We start from the raw sequence: 17,991 nt of genomic DNA, 5'->3' as shown, positions 1-17,991 counted from the left end.
GGCTGTTAACCACCTGCCGCTATGGGGAGACAGACTAGACTTCCTACTCCCAGAGAGTCACAGGCTGGGACACCCACAGAGGCCATTCTGCCCTGTCCCATAGGATTGTTGTGGGTCAGAATTGACCCGATGGCAGTGTGTGTGTGTGTGTGTGTGTGTGTGTGTGTGTGTGTGTGAGTGACACACACCACTGGAAGGAGCAGCTCTGGTGGCGCTGTCAGGTAAGCTTTGGACTGCTAACCTCAAAGCCCATGGTTCAGTTCTACCACACGCTCTGTGGAAGAAGGATGAGGCTGGCTGCTCCTGTGAAAAGGTACAGCCTTGGAAACCTGGATAGGGCTGCTGTGAGCCAGGCTCCTCGCACCAGCTGTGTGTGGGGTTAAAGGCGCCGGCGAAGGAGCCCTTCTCCAGTCTCTAACTGACCAGTCACTCCTGCTCTGGCCTTCAGCCTGGGTCATCCCCTGGGGACCTAGTTACTCTTATCCCAGTATCTTCTGACTCTGCTCTTAGTACCGATGCACATGAAGGCTCATGTGTACATCATTTGAAGGTATTGCATATATAAGCCTTTTGTAACAAAACACAAAAACATTGTTTTTTAAAAAGGGGGTGATTCAGTAATTTGATACACCACCTGCGGCCATTTTGGAAGGCAATTTGACAGTAAGCCCAGGAAAGGAATTCTGGCCAATGGCATCCCGCCAGGCTAAGGATGGCGCCCTGGTGGCTCAGTGTGGTGAGTATCGACTGCTACCCACGAGCTCTGTGAGAAGAGCCCAACAGCCACTCCCAGGAGAAAGATGAGCTTTCTAAGCCTATAAAGATGGGTAGGTTTGGGACCCTTATGAGGTGGTTATAAGTCAAAATCAACTTGTTTTATTTTTAATTTTAATGATTTCATTTGTATAATTCACATAATGAATAATTCAGTGGTTTAAATACAATAAAAAGAGCTGTGCAATGAATTTTAGAACATTTTCTTCATCCTTATATTCATATTATTAGCTCCCAATTTCCCCCTCATCTCTCATGCCATAACCCTAAGAAACTATTAATCCACCTACTGTCTCTATCAATTTAACTATCCTGGATTTCCTATCAAGAAAAACCTGCAAATGAAACGAAACAAAAACAAACATCAACAGCAATAACAAAATAAAACAGAGAAAAACCTTAGTCGAACAGAAAACAATAGAAGCTACAACAAATGTAAAATGCATCTAAAGGGAGAATGAATGATAAGGTGTTATCTTTTAACCTAACTGTATCTGCATGAATCCCCTTCCCAATGCACTCTGTCTGATAGCGAGGCTCTTCACGTCCCTGGTCAATGGTCAGAGGAGATTTAGCAGAGGCTTAATCCATATGAGGAACCTGTCGTGGCTTTGAGACTTTCACTGTCACTCAGAGCCTTCTGCAAAAACAGGTGCTCAGGACGTAAACTCTAATCCAGTTCCCTTCTCTAGTCTTAAATTTTACTATTTACAGTCCTTGGATCACGAAGGCTAGCTAGCGTGCTCCTTCCATGGGGGCTTAGCTGACACCTCAGGAGCCCTGGTGGTGTAGTGGTTATGAGTTGGGTTGCAATCCACGTGGTTGCAGTTTGAAGCCACCAGCAGCATCGAGGGAGAAAGACTGGGCTTTCTACTCCCATAAACTGCTGCATCTGCCTCAGCAGCCCACAGGGAGCTAGTGTGCATGGCCTCAAGTCAACATTCACTCGATGGCAGTGGGTTTGGCGATTCTGTTAGTTGACATCTCACTTAGACACTAATGAGTAGTACAAAGCTGCTTTCAATGTCTCTGTATTTTTTGCCAGAGCCCTCATGGTGCTGTGGGGTTTGATTTGCATTTGGTATGTTTTATCACACACCTTCAAAGAGATGGATGGGCACATTGGCTGCATCAATGGGTTCAGACCTAACACCGACTCTGAGTGGTGGGGGACCAGGCAGGGCTTCCCTCTATTGGGTATAGAGTTGCTCGGAGCAGAAACTGACTGGACAGAACCTAGTGAGAGCAGCACGGGAAGCCGGGCTGTCCAGAGAAACAAAACCAGTTCATATATGTATAATGATGAACTTTCATATCAAGAAATCATTTTATGTCAAGAAGTCACCACCACCCAGCACAACTCAAGACCATGTGTGTGAGTCTGGGTAGACTAGAGAAACAAATCCATAGACATTCATGTGTGTATAGCAAAGAGCTTTATATAAAGAGTAACTGTACATTAAGAAAACATCCCAGCCCGGTCCAGATCAAGTCCATAAGTCCGATATTAGCCCATGTGTCCAGTCTGTAAATTCCTCTTCAAACTCACACAACACAAGAAATGATGCCAAGTGCAGGAGGATCACAGGCCAGTGGGTGGATAAGTCTTGTGGATCCAGTGTCAGTGGAAGTATCTCAGCATTGGCGTGCATCTCCACGTGGCTTCTCCAGCTCCAGGGCTCTGGCTGCCGTCAGTATAGCTCCATGTGGCTTGTCAACAGGAATGTCTCTGAGGGAGTGAGGGAGTGTCCCACCTCCAGTAAGCTAGTTTATCTCCTTAGCACCTCCAAATGACATCATCAAGCTGAGACCTGATTGACAGGCTAAACTCCACTCCTTCACTCTTAATAGTCTCAAGTTGACAACAGATTATGTAACTACCACAGTATGGATCTGATGGTAGTCGGAGCCCTCTTCAGACTCATGTACCTGCAGGCTGGTACATAGAAAATTGAAGCGGGGAAGCAGGGAGATCATAGGCTGGTAGGTGTGGCCATGTGGATCCAGGGTGGATGGGGACATGACAGGGCACTGACTGCTCCTAGGTTGGCTTCCAGGTCCATAAATACACAAAGGGCTCCTCCGGACATCAGCAAGCAGGCTGAGAGAGCTATATCATCTCATGTCAACTTGGGAAGGGGTGGAGTCTAGCTTGTCTATCAGGTGACAGCCAATGAGGCTTCTGTATGGGCATGGCCTCCTCCTAAGGATTCTGGGGACTCCTGTCTTCCTCTCTGGAGGCGAGACCCATACACATACACTCTCTGCCGTCCCTTTCCTGCTGTTGAGACACTCAGAGAGCTGTAGGAGACACATGGAGACCTGCCCCAGCATCGAGATGCTTCCACTGCCACTGGATTCACAAAACCTACCCACTGACCTATGATTTTCCTGCATATGTGCTGCATGAGTCTGAAGAGAAATTTATGAACTAGAATCGTACATGCAGGTTAATATCGGACTTATGAACTTGAGCTGGGATGTTTTCTCAATATACAATATACAATTGCTCTTTTATATAAATCTCTTTCTTATACACCTGAGTGTTACTAGATTTACTTCTCTAGTCCACCCAGACTAACGCACAGGCGAAGGGCAAGAGTCTCTCTTATATAAAAAAGCCACACCCTGAAGGAGGCATCTTCAGACTGTGACCTGATGGACAAGTTGGTCTCCACCCCTACATTTCCACACAGGTGCAAGAAGACATAAAATCCATCCCCACAAACACTGTATGGTAATGGCTCAAGCCATTTGGTCCCTGTTTATAAGAATATTGGGATTTTCAGAATCATGGTCATGATTTAGGAGGAAAACACAACAAGGCATATGAAACCTGGCCCATCTCCTCAAATCAGAATAAACCAAACACACTGCCAGCAAGCCGATTCGGACTCATGGCGAGCCTATGAAGTCTGTCTATCTTCATAGGAGCAGCAGACAGCCTCCTCTTTCTCCCTCGGAGCAGCTGGTTGATTTAACCCCCTCCATCTTGCATACCCAACTCATAACCGCACCCCCCCATCTTGCATACCCAACTCATAACCGTATCCCCCCATCTTGCATACCCAACTCATAACCGTATCCCCCCCAATCTTGCATACCCAACTCATAACGGCATCCCCCCCATCTTGCATACCCAACTCATAACGGCATCCGTGACATTCTTTTGAAACTCACATCTTGCCGTTCCACAGCTAGAGGTGCTCAGGAATGAAGGACCTTGTGTCGTGGAGGGGAGATGGGAGGGGGGAGAGCTGCTTTTTTCACAGCTAGAAAAGCTTGTGAAACTCTGACAACGACACCCAATTCCCATTTCCAATTAAAGCTCTCCTGGAAAATGGATCCCCCTCCTTTCATTTAACTAACTTCATCCCTCACTACATCCTGACAGGGGCTTCCGAGGAAACCTGACTCATCTGCCGATGACTCCCCACAGGGCCATCACCAAGCAGGCCCTCATTCTCCCTGCTAATACATCCTGTCTCTCCCCCTCTGGCCAACCGCAAGCTCAAACGCACTTTCCCCACAAGCTCCAGCAGAGATTTCCTTACTTGAGTCCAATTAGACTTGACTTAGGGTACAGGCCCCGGGGCGGGGGTGGGGTGGGGGGAATCTGGGGCTTGCTATCTGGATGATGTAGTGAAATGCAGGATTTAGGAGGGAGAGAATCTTCAGGGAAAGGTACACTGGGTAAAGCACCCGACTGCAGAGTTCAAACCCACGCACTGCCTCAGGGGGAAAGATGAGGCTGTCTGTTCTCTGAAGGAACCTGAGGTTGGCGGGGGGCTGTATACTGGGCTACTCACTGCAAGGTCAGGTGTTCAAACCCACCAGCTGGTTTTTGGGAGAAAGATGAGGCTGTCTATTCCCACCTTAAAGATTTGCAGTCTCAGAAACCCACGGGAGCAGTTCTACCCAATATTACAGAGTCCCTGTGGATCGGAATCCATTCAATGGCAGGGAGGGAGGGAGGGAGGGAGGGAGAGTCTGTAAAGATTTGCCATCTTGGAAACTCGCAGTGGCAGTCTGCCATGTCCCACAGGGTCACCCTGAGTTGGAATGAAGTCAATGACAGTGAGTCTGCTCCTGCAGAGATGATAGTCTGGGGGTGTCAAACGACCCTTTCACAGGGGTCGCCTGATTCATAACTGTAGCAAAATGAGTTATGAAAAAGCAATGAAAATAATTTTATGGTTGGGGGTCACCACCACATGAGGAACTGTGTTAAAGGGTTGTGGCATTAGGAAGGTTGAGAACCACTGCTCTAAGCTGAAATTGCCTCATGGCAGTGGGTAACCCAGTAACAGACTGGTGTATTGTGATCAACATTGCTGGCAGCCAAGGGGGTCTACACTCTGTTCAAAGAAAGAGCATATTAAGCTAATAACAGAAGTGATTAAAGTTGATTGGTAATAGATGAAATGCGAATCAGGGTAACATGTCCACAAAGGAGTGGAAAACATTCCCAAAAGGAAACAATGACCAGAGATCCTTACACACACACCCCTGTTGCCAAGGTTGCCATAGAAACAGCCCCCACCCCCGCAGTGTTGATATGTAAACAACCTCGTACTTTAATCACACAGCTTCCGGGCTGACCTTGGAGACTCAGGATCTCTAACCTGACTTGTTGCTGCTGTGGTTGTTAAGGGCCATCAAGTAGCTTCCAACCCATAGTGACGCCCCGGTGAAACCCAACAGAGCACTGCGGCCCTGCAGCGTCCTCAGGATCACCCCTGTGTTTCAGCTCTTTGTCACGGCCACGGTGTCAGTCCTCTGTTTTGCTGACCCTCGACCTCACCAACCACGATGTCCTCCAGCCCCTTCTGATGAGGCGCCCAAGGAAGTCTCGCCACCCTCGCTCCTAAGCTTTCCAGTGACGGACGCTTCTCTGGAGACAGACTTGTTCTTGTGGCAGCCAGTGGTATCGTCAATATTCTTAACCCAACACCGCAGTGCAAAGACCCCCATCCTTCTGGGGACTTCCTTGTTCGTTGCCCAGCTCGCCCGAGCGTGTGAAACGCCTGAGGGAGAGCAGCGCAGCCCCGACGAAGTGGTCCTTGCGCAGCTGCTTTTCCTAGTGCAGCGGTCACTGGACTTCTTCGTTGCTTGTGGATCTGAGTGAAATGAGAGCCTTGCCGGTGCCATTTGATCCTCTGTGGAGCAGCCTGTCATCTGTTGGTCTACTCGTGAGAGTTGTTGTTTTTGTTATGTTGAGACACGTGCACGGAGCCCTCTTGGCTTTTGAGTAAGTGAAGTGGAGTCAGCTGGATAGAACAGGTTATTCATGAGTCTCCGTCTGACCCCACGGTCCTGTGTTTCTTCATCCACCTCAGCTGCTCAGCTTACAGATCAAATGGTGCAAGGATACGTCCGTGGTACAGCCGTTCCTGGTCTCAAAGCACACTCAAATAAACTCCCTGCTGTCGAGTGGATTCTAAGTCCCAGCACCGGACGGGGCAGAGCAGAACTGTCCCTGCAGGTTTGTGCGACGGTAACTCTTTAGGGGAGAGCAAGCCTCCTTTCTCCCAAGGAGTGACTGGTGAGCAGCACAAAGTGAAACCTCTATGACCCCAGGGCTCGGCCTTTAAAGCACACACAACCAAAAAACCAATCACACTGCCATTAAGTCCATGCAGACTCTTGGTGACCTTGTAGGGCAGGGCAGAACTGCCCCGGGGGCTGCGAGACTGAAACTGGTGATGGGAGTAGAAAGCAGTCTTTCTCCCCGAGAGCAACTGCTGGTTTCTAACGGCGGGCCTTGAAGTTAGCAGCCCAGTGTCTGTCTACTGTGCTCTGGGGTTCCTGCAAAGCACACAGCATTCTGAAAGTGACTGCACAGACGCTTCAACATGCCCATGCATGTCGAAGGCAAATCATCTTACTAGGCTGTGCTGTTGTGTGACTTAAGGTGCGTGGGAGACCAGCTTCCTCATGAGTGCAAAGACCCGAGGGCGATGGCCTGCAGAAGTCCGTCAGCTCACCAAACCCCTGGAGACCCAGCTGTTGCCGAGTAGTTTCGGAGATGTCCAGCTTTCTCCCGTAAGGGCCTGCCGGCTCTGAGCTGCCAAATATTCAGTCAGCATGTTACACCCGCCTTGGCTCAGGAGGCCGAGCAATGGGGATTCTGCGAGGAGGAAAGCTCCTCTGCTCTCGGACAGTCGACAATCACAGGGGTGCGCACACTCACCAGGAGGGTCGGGGGGACTGCGACCAAATGAAGACAAGCATTGGCTGAGAGACCCACATTCCCCGACTTCACTCAGAAAAGGAGAAGTTGTGTATGAGTTTCCAGTTTTTAAAAAAATAGGACAGTAGCTAAGGGAGATACATGAATAGAGAGAGATAGAGATTGAGATACATATATCTCCAGTGGCTATATCTCAAATAGATAGGTTGATATATATATATATCCAATCTGTATCTGACATCTCTATCTCCAACAAATATTTATCTCATATAGAGCTATGTATTGATACATAAATGTCTCTATGTGGGCATATATAGGTATCTATATAACTATATATAGATATCTGTATATAGGAAATATATTGGATATATATATATGACATGTATGTGGATAGCTAGATACTGATACAGAAATATTTCTATATAGAGAAATAGTTATATATATAGTTATATATATAAATATTTCTATATAGAGAAATAGTTATATATATATTTCTATATAGAGAAATAGTTTTATATATATATATAGGATATATGTTGGAATATATATATATATATATATATATGTGGGATGTATCTATTGGAGATAGATCGATATCAATTCATGTGTTTCCCTTACCTACTGTCCTGTTTTTTAACTGGAATCTCTGACACATATTTTTCTTTTTCTAAGGCCTTCACCTAGTAGAGCAGGTGCTCTAAATTTGGACTTCTAGCCTCAAAACTGTGAGAGAATGAAATTCTGTTCACAAGAGCTACCCCCTGTGGTATTTTGTCATGAGTGCACTAGAGAACAAAGATAGTCTCTACACAGCCCCTTATTTCATGTAAATGAGATCGTACAACACTGGTCCCTGATGAACTAAGTTTTAATTTTTTAATGTGGTTTGAACATGCAAGCAGTAAAGAGTCGATTTTGTAAAGTTTGTTAGGTTTCTTGGGTTGGAAATACCTCCATCCTTGAAATATCTCAGTCCTTGGCTTTGCATGAGAAAGAATTCACGCCAAAGCTTGGTCTGTGATCCCAGTGGGTTTTGATGAAGGAGAGAAGGAGTTTCAGGTTTGACACAGGTACCCTCAGAGCACTTCACACCCACACGTGGACACCTGAGACCAGGTGGTGCATGCCCTCTAGCTTTGATCAGCTTCCAACTTCCTGTAAGAGGGAAAAAGGAGGCCTTGGCCTGTAGAGGGACAGCCCCTGGTTTCTGCCTCTAGCCACCTAACAGGTCCACCCACAGTCTCACCTCTGCCTACCAAACTGATAACCTCAGCTCACCGCCATCGAGTCCACTCCGACTCCTAGTGAGCCTGTAGGACAGAGCAGAACTGCCCCTGTGGGTTTCCCATGCTGTGACTCTTTATGGGAGTAGGAAGCCATGTCTTTCTCCCACGGAGCAGCTAGTGGTTTTGAACCACTGACCTTGTGGGGAGCAGCCCAATGTTTAACCCATTATGCCACCAGGGCACCTGTGGATTGTTAGCCTAGAACCCTGAACACAAAGCAGCTTCAAAATATCTCTGGAAAAAGTCCCTTGTCCTTTCCTTCTGTTTGTTCATGACATGTGTCACGCCCCGTCTTCATAGCCCAGCCATCCTTAGCTCTCATAGCCAGGGAGGGAGCTTACGGCCAGGGAGAGCTGAAAACAAGTTTGCAGACAGGTGACTATGCTCAATTGCGCGGCTGATATTCTTGTTCAGGTATTATATTGAGTGTTGTAAGCATTCTGCCAGGTCTGTGATTTGTTCCTTATGTGGAAATATTATTTATGTGTCTTAGGATTCATGGTTACGCATTGGGCTGCTAACAGTTAGGTGTGCAGTTTGAAACCACCAGGCACTCTGCTGGAGAAAAATGAATCTTCTACTCCTGTTACGAAATCCACAGGGGCAGGGCAACGTGTTCTTTTGGATTCTCTAGCTTGAAGCCACCAGCCACTCCAGGGACAGAAGATGAATCTTTCAACTTCCGGAAAGGAGTTACAGTCTTAAAAAAAAAAAAAAGTTACACTCTCAGAAACCACGGGCAGTTTTGTGTCCTATAGGGTCATGATGAGTCAGAAATTGACTCAATGGCAGTGAGTTTTTAATGTATATCTGTACATCTATGTGGGAGAAAGATGGGATTCCCTACTTCTGCAAAGAGTTACAATCTTAGAAACGCACAGTGACAGTTCTACCTTGTCCTATAAGGCCACTGTGAGTTGGCATCGACAAGACGGAACTATTTGGTTGGGTTTTGGTCTGGTACATCCGTGTATGTATATTGTTTCTGTCGTGTGCTGCCTGGCCCATGCCTGTTCATAGTGACCCATTATGAGTCGAACTGCCTCATAGGGTTTACTAGGCTGTAGTCTTTGCAGGGTGCCATCGTGATCATCCATTGGGCTGCAGTCGGCAAGGTTAGCAGTGTGAAACCACCAGCCACTCTGTGGGAGAAAGAGGAGGCTTTCTACTCTACTCCCAGAGAGCAGAGAGCCCACATGGGCAGTTCCACCTGGCAACCTCAGGAACCATGCTACCCGCCTCAGTGGCCGAGAGGAGCAAGGAGAGTTACAGAATCAGATCACCACTTCTTACTCCCTGGGGCTCCTGGTAGGTTCACATTCTAGATGTTTCAATTAGCAACCAAATGCTTAACCAGGATTCCTTATTCCTGTCTATCATCAACTTGTCTGTCTGTCTGTCTGTCTATCTATCTTATCTATCATACCCAACCCTACCTACCTACCTACCTACCTACCTACCTGTCCAATGAGAGATTTATTGCAAGGTATTTCCTCATGAAATTCTGGGAGCTGGGAAATCGAAAATCTGTCGGTCTCACAGCAGGCTGAAGATTTCTGCTGGTTTATGTCCCAAAGTCCATAGGTCAAGTGACAGGAAGGGCAAGAATCAAGAGACAAAGGAAGAATGTGCCCCAATACCTCTGTTTAGTCTGAAGGCCCACCTTACCCTCAGACTGGCATGGGGCAGACCCAATCCAGGGATGCATATGGCATCCAACTAAAAAGGAGGGGGAAGGCGATGGGAGTGGGGGAACAGGGCACTAATCCACCCACAGGGAGGGTACTGTCTATGTCTCCACAGGAAAGGGAGAGAGACCAGATTTCATTCCAGTGCATCAAGCCATAGGACAGCAGTTCTCAACCGGTGGGCCTCGACCTCTTTGGGGGTCAAACGATCTTTTCACAGGGGTCACCTGATTCATAACAGTAACAAAATGACAGTGATGAAGTAGCAATGAAAATAATTTTATGATTGGAGGTCACCACCACATGAGGAACTGTATGAAAGGGTCGAGGCATGAGGAAGGTGGAGAAGCACCACCTTAGGGCAACATACTGGCATGGAACAGTGCATTGACAGGAGTGGGGCACGAGCCCTACCCGAGCTATGGTGACCCCCTCCTCCCTAAAAGAATGTACTGCAGAGGACAGCACTGAAGACACAGGCTGGGGGAGTGGCCGGTCTGCCCTTTCCACACAGGAGCAAACTAAGAGGGAAAAAGAGAGAATGGACAGCATCCTGGCCACCAAGCCTCAAGGACGACATTCCTGCTCGAACCAGTCAACGCACAGAGAGGACCATAGGGCTGGCCCTAACACAAGACATACTGTCCCCTCCCTGGCCCACAGTGCTACGGGGACAACACTGGAGACACAGTGCTGGAAGTGTGTCTGCTCTGACACCCCCCCCCCACACACACACACACACATAGCGGGGCAAATCATGAAGGGAGCACAACAGAGCAGCAAGGAGAGCAAGGTCACGAAGTCCCCGAGGACTCCAGAGGCAAGGGAACAACAAGTGATCCAAAAATCAGGGGTGAGGAGGGTGTAGGAGGTCTGGTAGGGCTAGATCAAGGACAATGTAACTGAGAGGACTTCCTGAAACCCAAATGAAGGCCAAACATGATAGTGGGACAAGAGGAAAGTAAAAGAAAACAGAGGAAAGAACTAGGAGGCACGGGCATTTATAGAGGTCTAAATACAGGCATGTACATATGTAAATGTATTTATATATATGACAAGGGGGAAATAGATCTATGTACATATATTTATAGGTTTACTATTAAGGAAACAGATGGACAGTGGTCCCCTACTCAAGTACTCCCTCAACACAAGAACACTTTGTTCTAACAATTCGGCAGTCTGAGATGCTCAGACTTCCTGACACAATCACTAAAGACAAAATGGGTGCATAAGCAAATGTGGCAAAGAAAGCTGATGGTGCCCAGCTATCAAAAGATATAGCATCTGGGGTCTTAAAGGCTTGAAGATAAACAAGTGGTCACCTTGCTGAGAAACAACAAAACCCACATGGAAGAAGCACACCAGTCTGTGAGATCATGAGGTGTCGAAAGGATCAGGTATCAGGCATCAAAGACCAAAAAAAATATCATTGTGAATGAGGGGGAGTACAGAATGGGGACCCAGGTCCCATCTGTGGGCAATCAGAGATCCCCTTACAGAAGGGTCACAGGGAGGAGATGATCCAGTCAGGGTTCAGTATAGCAATGATGAAACATACCATTTTCCTCTAGTTCTTGAATGCATCTTCTACCCCACTATCATGATTCCAATTCTACCTTACTAATCCAGCTGGACTTGAGGATGTACACTGGTGCAGATAGGAACTGGAAACACAGGGAATCCAGGACAGATGAATCCCTCAGGACCAGTGGTGAGAGTGGCAATACTGGGAGGGTGAAGGGAAGATGAGGGAGAAGTGGGGAACAGATTACAAGCATCTACATATAACCTCACCTCCTCCCTGGGGGACGGACAGCAAAGTGGATGAAGGGGGATGTCAGATGGTGTAAGATATGACAAAATAATAATTTATAAATTATCAAAATAATAATTTATAAATTCATGGGGGAGTGGGGAGCAGGGAGGGAGGGAAAAAATGAGGAGGGAATACCAGGGACTCAAGTAGAAAGCAAATGTTTTGAGAATGATGACAGCAACAAATTTCCAAGTGTGCTTGACACAATGGATGTATGCATGCATTGTGATAAGAATTGCACAAGCTTCCAATAAAATGATTTTTAAGTGCTTGATACAATGGATGTATGTGTGGATTGTGATAAGAGTTATGCAAACCCCCAATAAAATGATTTCATTAAAAAAAAAAAGCCAGCAGATAGACTGGGGGAGGGGAGGGCCTTTCTTTTTTGTAGTCGTGGAAAATTCCAACATTCTAGGCTCTCTTGCATATGGAATTTGAAGGAAAAGGCAGCTACAAAGAGCAAGCTCCCGAAACTCCAAAATAAATAGAATATGTTGTGGAGAACTGCCCCCACCTTCCTCTGCCCTCCTGTGATTCCTGTTGTCACTTACTGGCGTTCAAGTCCCCGATGTCTTCCGTGTCGCTATTTGCTTATTCCTCTTTCAAGCCATTGGACATTCTGCCTCTTAGGACACGCACGCAGTCTGCCTCACGGGGTCACGGCAGTGGCGCAGGGATGCTGTTGTCAGGAGCTGCTGTGCAGCCCACGCTCAATCACAGTGACACCAAGAACAGCAGTGGAACAAGACATTGAATGCTTGATGTCCCACTGACCCCATGACTGGTTGTGAGTCCAACAGCTGTGTTCCATGGGGTTCTCATTGGCTGGTTCTGTTGCGGGTTCAAATAAATGATGGTCACTATAATGTCTTGGTAATTTAGAAGAGTCCTTATTTGGTGATAACCGGATGGCTAGAATCTAAAAGTGATTCTCTTTTATTGCAGTTCTGAGTGGACCTTTCAGTCCATCTTTCAAGGCAAAAACTTCTCATTTGTCTAGGACTTAAGCAAGCGTGGACAAAAACAAAGCAAAGTTAATGTCATTATTCTTTAGAGTTAGTGGACGTTACGGGGCACAAGCACTGATGATTGCATCCTGGTTACAACATCAAAAGGAACAATATTAATTACAGTGTTCTGATCTCGAAAACATAAGAGTACATTCTAAAATCAATCACTCGTGCGACTTTCTGAGATGGGAGAAGGGAGGAGGCAGGTCATTCAGCAGTCAACAAGATGGCGTTACAGTGGCTCGTGCGAGGGTGTCTCAGTAGAGCACCAGGCCTTCTCTCTTCTCCTAGCCCATCTTAGTCTGGAAGCTCTGTTGGAACGTGGTCAGCATCGGAGCCACATGCAAATGGCTGTGAGTAGCTGCTGCTGGCAGGCTGTGCATGCGGTGTTGTGGTAGTTACGTAATCTGGTGTCAACTTGTGGAGGGGTGGAGGCTAGCCTGTCAATAAGGTCGCAGCTTGATGACCTCATTTGGGGGTGTCACAGAGAAAAATAGCTTACTAGAGGTGGAACACACACATATTCCTTAAAAGACATTCCTGTTGAGAAGACACATGGAGCTACAATAGAGCCCTGGAGCTGGAGGAGCCACGTGGAGATCCATGTCAGTGCGGAGATGCTTCCACCACCACTGGATCCACAAGACTTTCTACCCACTGGCCTGTGATTTTCCTGCATTTGGCATCATTGCATGTGTTGTGTGAGTCTGAAGAGTACTTTATAGATTGGTATCAGACACATGGACTAATATCAGACTTATGGACTTGATCTGGACTAGGCAGGGATATTTTCTCAATATTCAATTGCTCTTGTCTATAAAGCTCTTTCTTATACACATAGGAGTGTCTCTGAATTTGCTTCTCTTGTCTACCCAGACTAACACAGGTGTGCTGGCTGGAAATCTAATCAGGTCTCAGGTATGGAAGACAAGGATTCTACCACTGATGGACTGCTGCTCCCACCTCGCTCACACAGGCACTTAAGTGTGTGGTTGAAAGAACAACGGAGAACAAAAAATCTTACCATAGTGAATGAGGTGGGGAATGCGGAGGGGAGACCCAAAACCCATTTGTAGGCCACTAGACACCCCCTTACAGAAGGGTCTCAGGGAGGAGATGAGCCAGACAGGGTGCGATGTGGCAACGATGAAAAATACAACTTTCATCTAGTTCCTAAATGCTCCCCCCACCCGCCACTATGATGATCCCAATTCTACCTTGCAAGTCTGTCTAGAACAGAAGGATGGACACTGGTACAGATAGAAACTGGAAACACAGGGAATCCAGGGCGGATGATCTCTTCAGGACCAGTGGTGTGAGTGGCGATACTGGGAGGGTAGAGGGAGGGTGGGGTGGAAAGAGGAAACCGATTACAAGGATCTGCATGTTACCTCCTCCCTGGAGGATGGACAACAGAAAAGTGGGTGAAGGGAGACGTCAGACAGGACAAGATGTGACAAAATGGTAGTTTGAATCTCGGTGCGACTGAGTAGCTGTGGGGAGCTCGCTAGGTGTTGGACTAGCCCTTTCTCTGCTTTGCTTGTTTGAGATTCAGCGGGATTCGAAAGGGCTGGTGGTAAGGCTGGGAAGGACTCCAGAAAGGCCAAGACAAAGGCGGTTTCCCGCTCACAGCGAGCCGGCTTGCAGTTCCCAGTGGGCCGTATTCATCGACACCTGAAATCTAGGACGACCAGACAGTCACGGACGTGTGGGCGCGATTGCCGCTGTGTCCAGCGCTGCCAGCCTGGAGTACCTCACCGCAGAGGTACTTGAACTGGCAGGGAATGCATCAAAAGACTTGAAGGTAAAGCGCACAACCCCTCATCACTTGCAACTTGCTATTCGAGGCAATGAAGAGTTAGACTGGCTCATCAAGGCGACCATTACCGGTGGTGGTGTCATTCCACACATCCACAAATCTCTGATTGGGAAGAAAGGACAGCAGAAGACTGTCTAAGGGATGCCTGGATTCCTTACGATCTCAGGACTCTAAATACTCTAACAGCTGTGGGTGATTCCAGTGGACTGTATCTCTGTGAAAAAACACAATCTTGCCTTTTTGTAATTCTGTTTGAGCAAGTTGGGAGTTTAATTAACTTCCCAACCAACCAAATTTCTGCATTCGAGTCTTAACCATATTTAAGTGTTACTGTGGCTTCAAAGAAGCTATTGATTCTGAAGTACTGGGTTTTGATTGAGTTGACTGTTTTTAAAAAACTGGGTTTTAATTGTGATGCAGAAGTTATAGCAACAAACATTTGGTTTTGTACAGACATTATTTCCACTCTGGTGGATAAGCTCAATAAAGGTTATATCCCCCCCCCAAAAAAAGATATGACAAAATAATAATTTATAAATTATCAAAGGCTCATGAGGGAGGGGGAGGAGGAAAGGAGGGGGGGAAATGAGGACCTGATGCCAGGGGCTTAGGTGGAGAGCAAATGTTTTGAGAATGATGAGGGCAATGAATGTACAAATGTGCTTTACACAATTGATGTATGTATGGACTGTGATAAGAATTGTATAAGCCCCTAATTTAAAAAAATCCCCCCCCCAAAAAAAGAATGAATGACGGAAGGTTAACTGTTTTTCCAATGACACTTCCAGACATTGGCTTGAAGAACCCTTGAGAGGCCAATCTCTCAAAAATATCTCCTTACAAGCAGGGCGCAGAGACTCACATTCCTCCCCCACTGAAGTAGCCCCCTTTACCTTTAGGCCCTAGCTCACTTTTTCCCAGGAATGGCAAAATGATGCTCATGTTGGAGCTGAATGAGGGATACACGCCTTACCATCAGCACCCGGTGCCCAATACGTGGATGTGGTTCTCTCTACTTCTGCATGTGCTAGAACATTCCTATTGGGGAAGAGTGTGGCATCAGGAGTGGAGGAAGACTTATCAACAACCCGTGATATGCAGACGACACACCTTGCTTGCTGAAAGTGAGGAGCACTTGAGGCGCTTGCTGATGATCAAGTATCGCAGCCTTCCGTGTGGATTGCAACTCAATATCCAAAAACCCAAAATCCTCACAACTGGACCAAGAGGTAACATCATGATAAAGAGAGAAAAGATCGAAGTTGTCAAGGATTTCATCTTGTTTGAATCCATCATCAATGATCACGGAAGCAACAGTCAAGAGAGCACATGACACGTTGCACTGGGTAAATCTGCTGCACAAGACCTCTTGTGTTGAAAAGCAAGGATGTTTCTTTGAGGACCAAGGTACACCAATCTGAGCTATGTTATTTTCCATCGCCTCCTGTGCACAATTGGACATCAGCTAAGTAACACTGAAGTGTTGATGCACTTAAGCTGTGGCGCTGGCGAAAAATAGAGAGAAAAACAAATTGCGAAAAGACCAAACATATCTGTCTCAGGAGAATTAGAGCCAGAATGCGCCTTAGAGGCAAAGATGTCACCTACTTTGGACAGGTTGCAAGGAGAGACCCTGAAGAACACATCAAGCTTGGTAAAGTGCGGGGGCAGCAAAAAGAGGACGGACTGACCCCGTGGCGGCAGCGAGGGGCTCGGGCACAGGAGCGCTTGGGAGGGCGGTGCAGGACCAGGTGGTGGGTGTTTCATTCTGCTGTGGACTGGCTCACTGCATCAGGACCTTCCCGCCAGCACCTAAGAACGACAGAGAATTCCTGTCATTACGTTTTAAGGAAGTCTGTCGAAGTTCAATGGTCGGATACATGCCTTTATTCAAAAAATGACAGAAATGGGAAAAAACAAAAGTGAGAATTGGGGTAACCGAAACTCTGCAAAAATACTAGCACCACAGTTTGTCATTTGTTTGTTTGTGGGGAAAATGGGGATAAAAGATAATGGAAACTTTCCATGAATTTTTACCAGCCTCTGTGTATATGTAGGTTTGTAGAGGGTACGTAGAAAAGTATTGCCACTAGGGCTTCAGTTCTCACATGCACAGGTTTATTTCAGACAAAGCATGTTCAAACATGTCTCTGCCATTGGCGGGTGGGCCAGTTCTCATAGGAATCGGCTTGCCATCCCGTTAAAGTGCCCTAGAAACAGTCCAGTCGACCCAGTGACCTCCAACGGGATCTGCGGGAACAGATCACTTCAAGGCAGAGAGATCGTCTCAGAAGGTGATGGTGTTTGGGAAGATTCCCAAGGGGTCATCCCGAAAGATTTTCTTGGAGGAGCCAGGATGATGGTGGAGACCTGTTATGAGGATGTGTTCAGAAAATGGAAAAGAGGCTCGGCGAGAAAGGCCAGGAGCGTTGTGTCCCAGAGTTCTCCCCGTCACAACTACGAGCCTGATGGCTCTTTGAGGGAAGCAAGAGGGGTCCAGAGAAGTTCATTGGGAGCCTCCCCCCTCCACCCGCCAGCCCAGATCCTGCCTCTTCGTGTTTCATTTTATTCCCCAAATTCACATAATTATGGCCCCTTCAGAATGCCCCATGTACGATTTCAATTTCTAAGTTGAAGAGTGGAGAATTCTTTGATGGGGGCTTGGGGTGGTGGTGGTTGTTGAGTTTGACCCGCCGCAGCCCTCTGCACAACTGCCTGGTCCTCTTTATCCCCCCACTCGCTTTAGCCTGACTTAGAGATGCAAACGCCCTCTCAGAAGGGTATAGAGCGCTATCTGTAGAGAAACAGCAGCTCCTCACTGGGATACTTACTCATGACTCTTGTGACGTTGTAGCAATGATTGATACACCCTTATACGTCTGTCCTTAATTACCATCCTTCCTCCACATCTGGTTCGGTCCTATTTGTGTTCCTCCGCCAGCAGGGAAGGCTAGATCCTTTCTACAGCCATTCCCGGTCCTCCTGACAGAATCTCCTCCTTTACCACCCAGGCCCACTGAGAAGTAGAGCCTGTGACTTGCTTGACTCCAATCATCGTGTTACCACACACACACGGTCATATATTTGAAATACTTTACTTCAAAAAACGACAGGAGCAGAGAAAAGTGCGAATTGAGGTGACTGAAACTGTAAAGATACCAACACAACCGTTTGCTTTTTGCTTCTTTGGACCTGTGGTCCAGATGGCCTCTCAGTCCCCTTCTCTGGATGCCCCGTGAGTTTCTTAGGTCAAGTCCTGGACCAAACAATTTCTCTTTGAAACTCAAGAAATAATTCTGTTACTTTCTTGAAGTTAAAAATTTTTTTATTAAGTTATACTTCACGGGTTAGGCTGGGTTCTCTTGAGAATCAAAACAGCAGTGGAGAGAACACTTTATATCA

The 17,991-nt window shown here is 47.0% G+C and overlaps 1 pseudogene; it reads left to right on the top strand.

Annotated features, from left to right (window-relative positions):
* Window positions 1-690: 690 nt before the first annotated feature.
* On the top strand, window positions 691-14,727 carry LOC142461582 (histone H2A.Z pseudogene; annotated as a pseudogene).
* Window positions 14,728-17,991: the final 3,264 nt, after the last annotated feature.

The sequence above is a fragment of the Tenrec ecaudatus genome, chromosome 11 (assembly GCF_050624435.1).
Source record: "Tenrec ecaudatus isolate mTenEca1 chromosome 11, mTenEca1.hap1, whole genome shotgun sequence".
Classification (NCBI taxonomy): Eukaryota; Metazoa; Chordata; class Mammalia; order Afrosoricida; family Tenrecidae; genus Tenrec; species Tenrec ecaudatus.
Note: the sequence above shows the minus strand (reverse complement) of the source record. Positions and strands in the feature narration are given on the sequence as shown.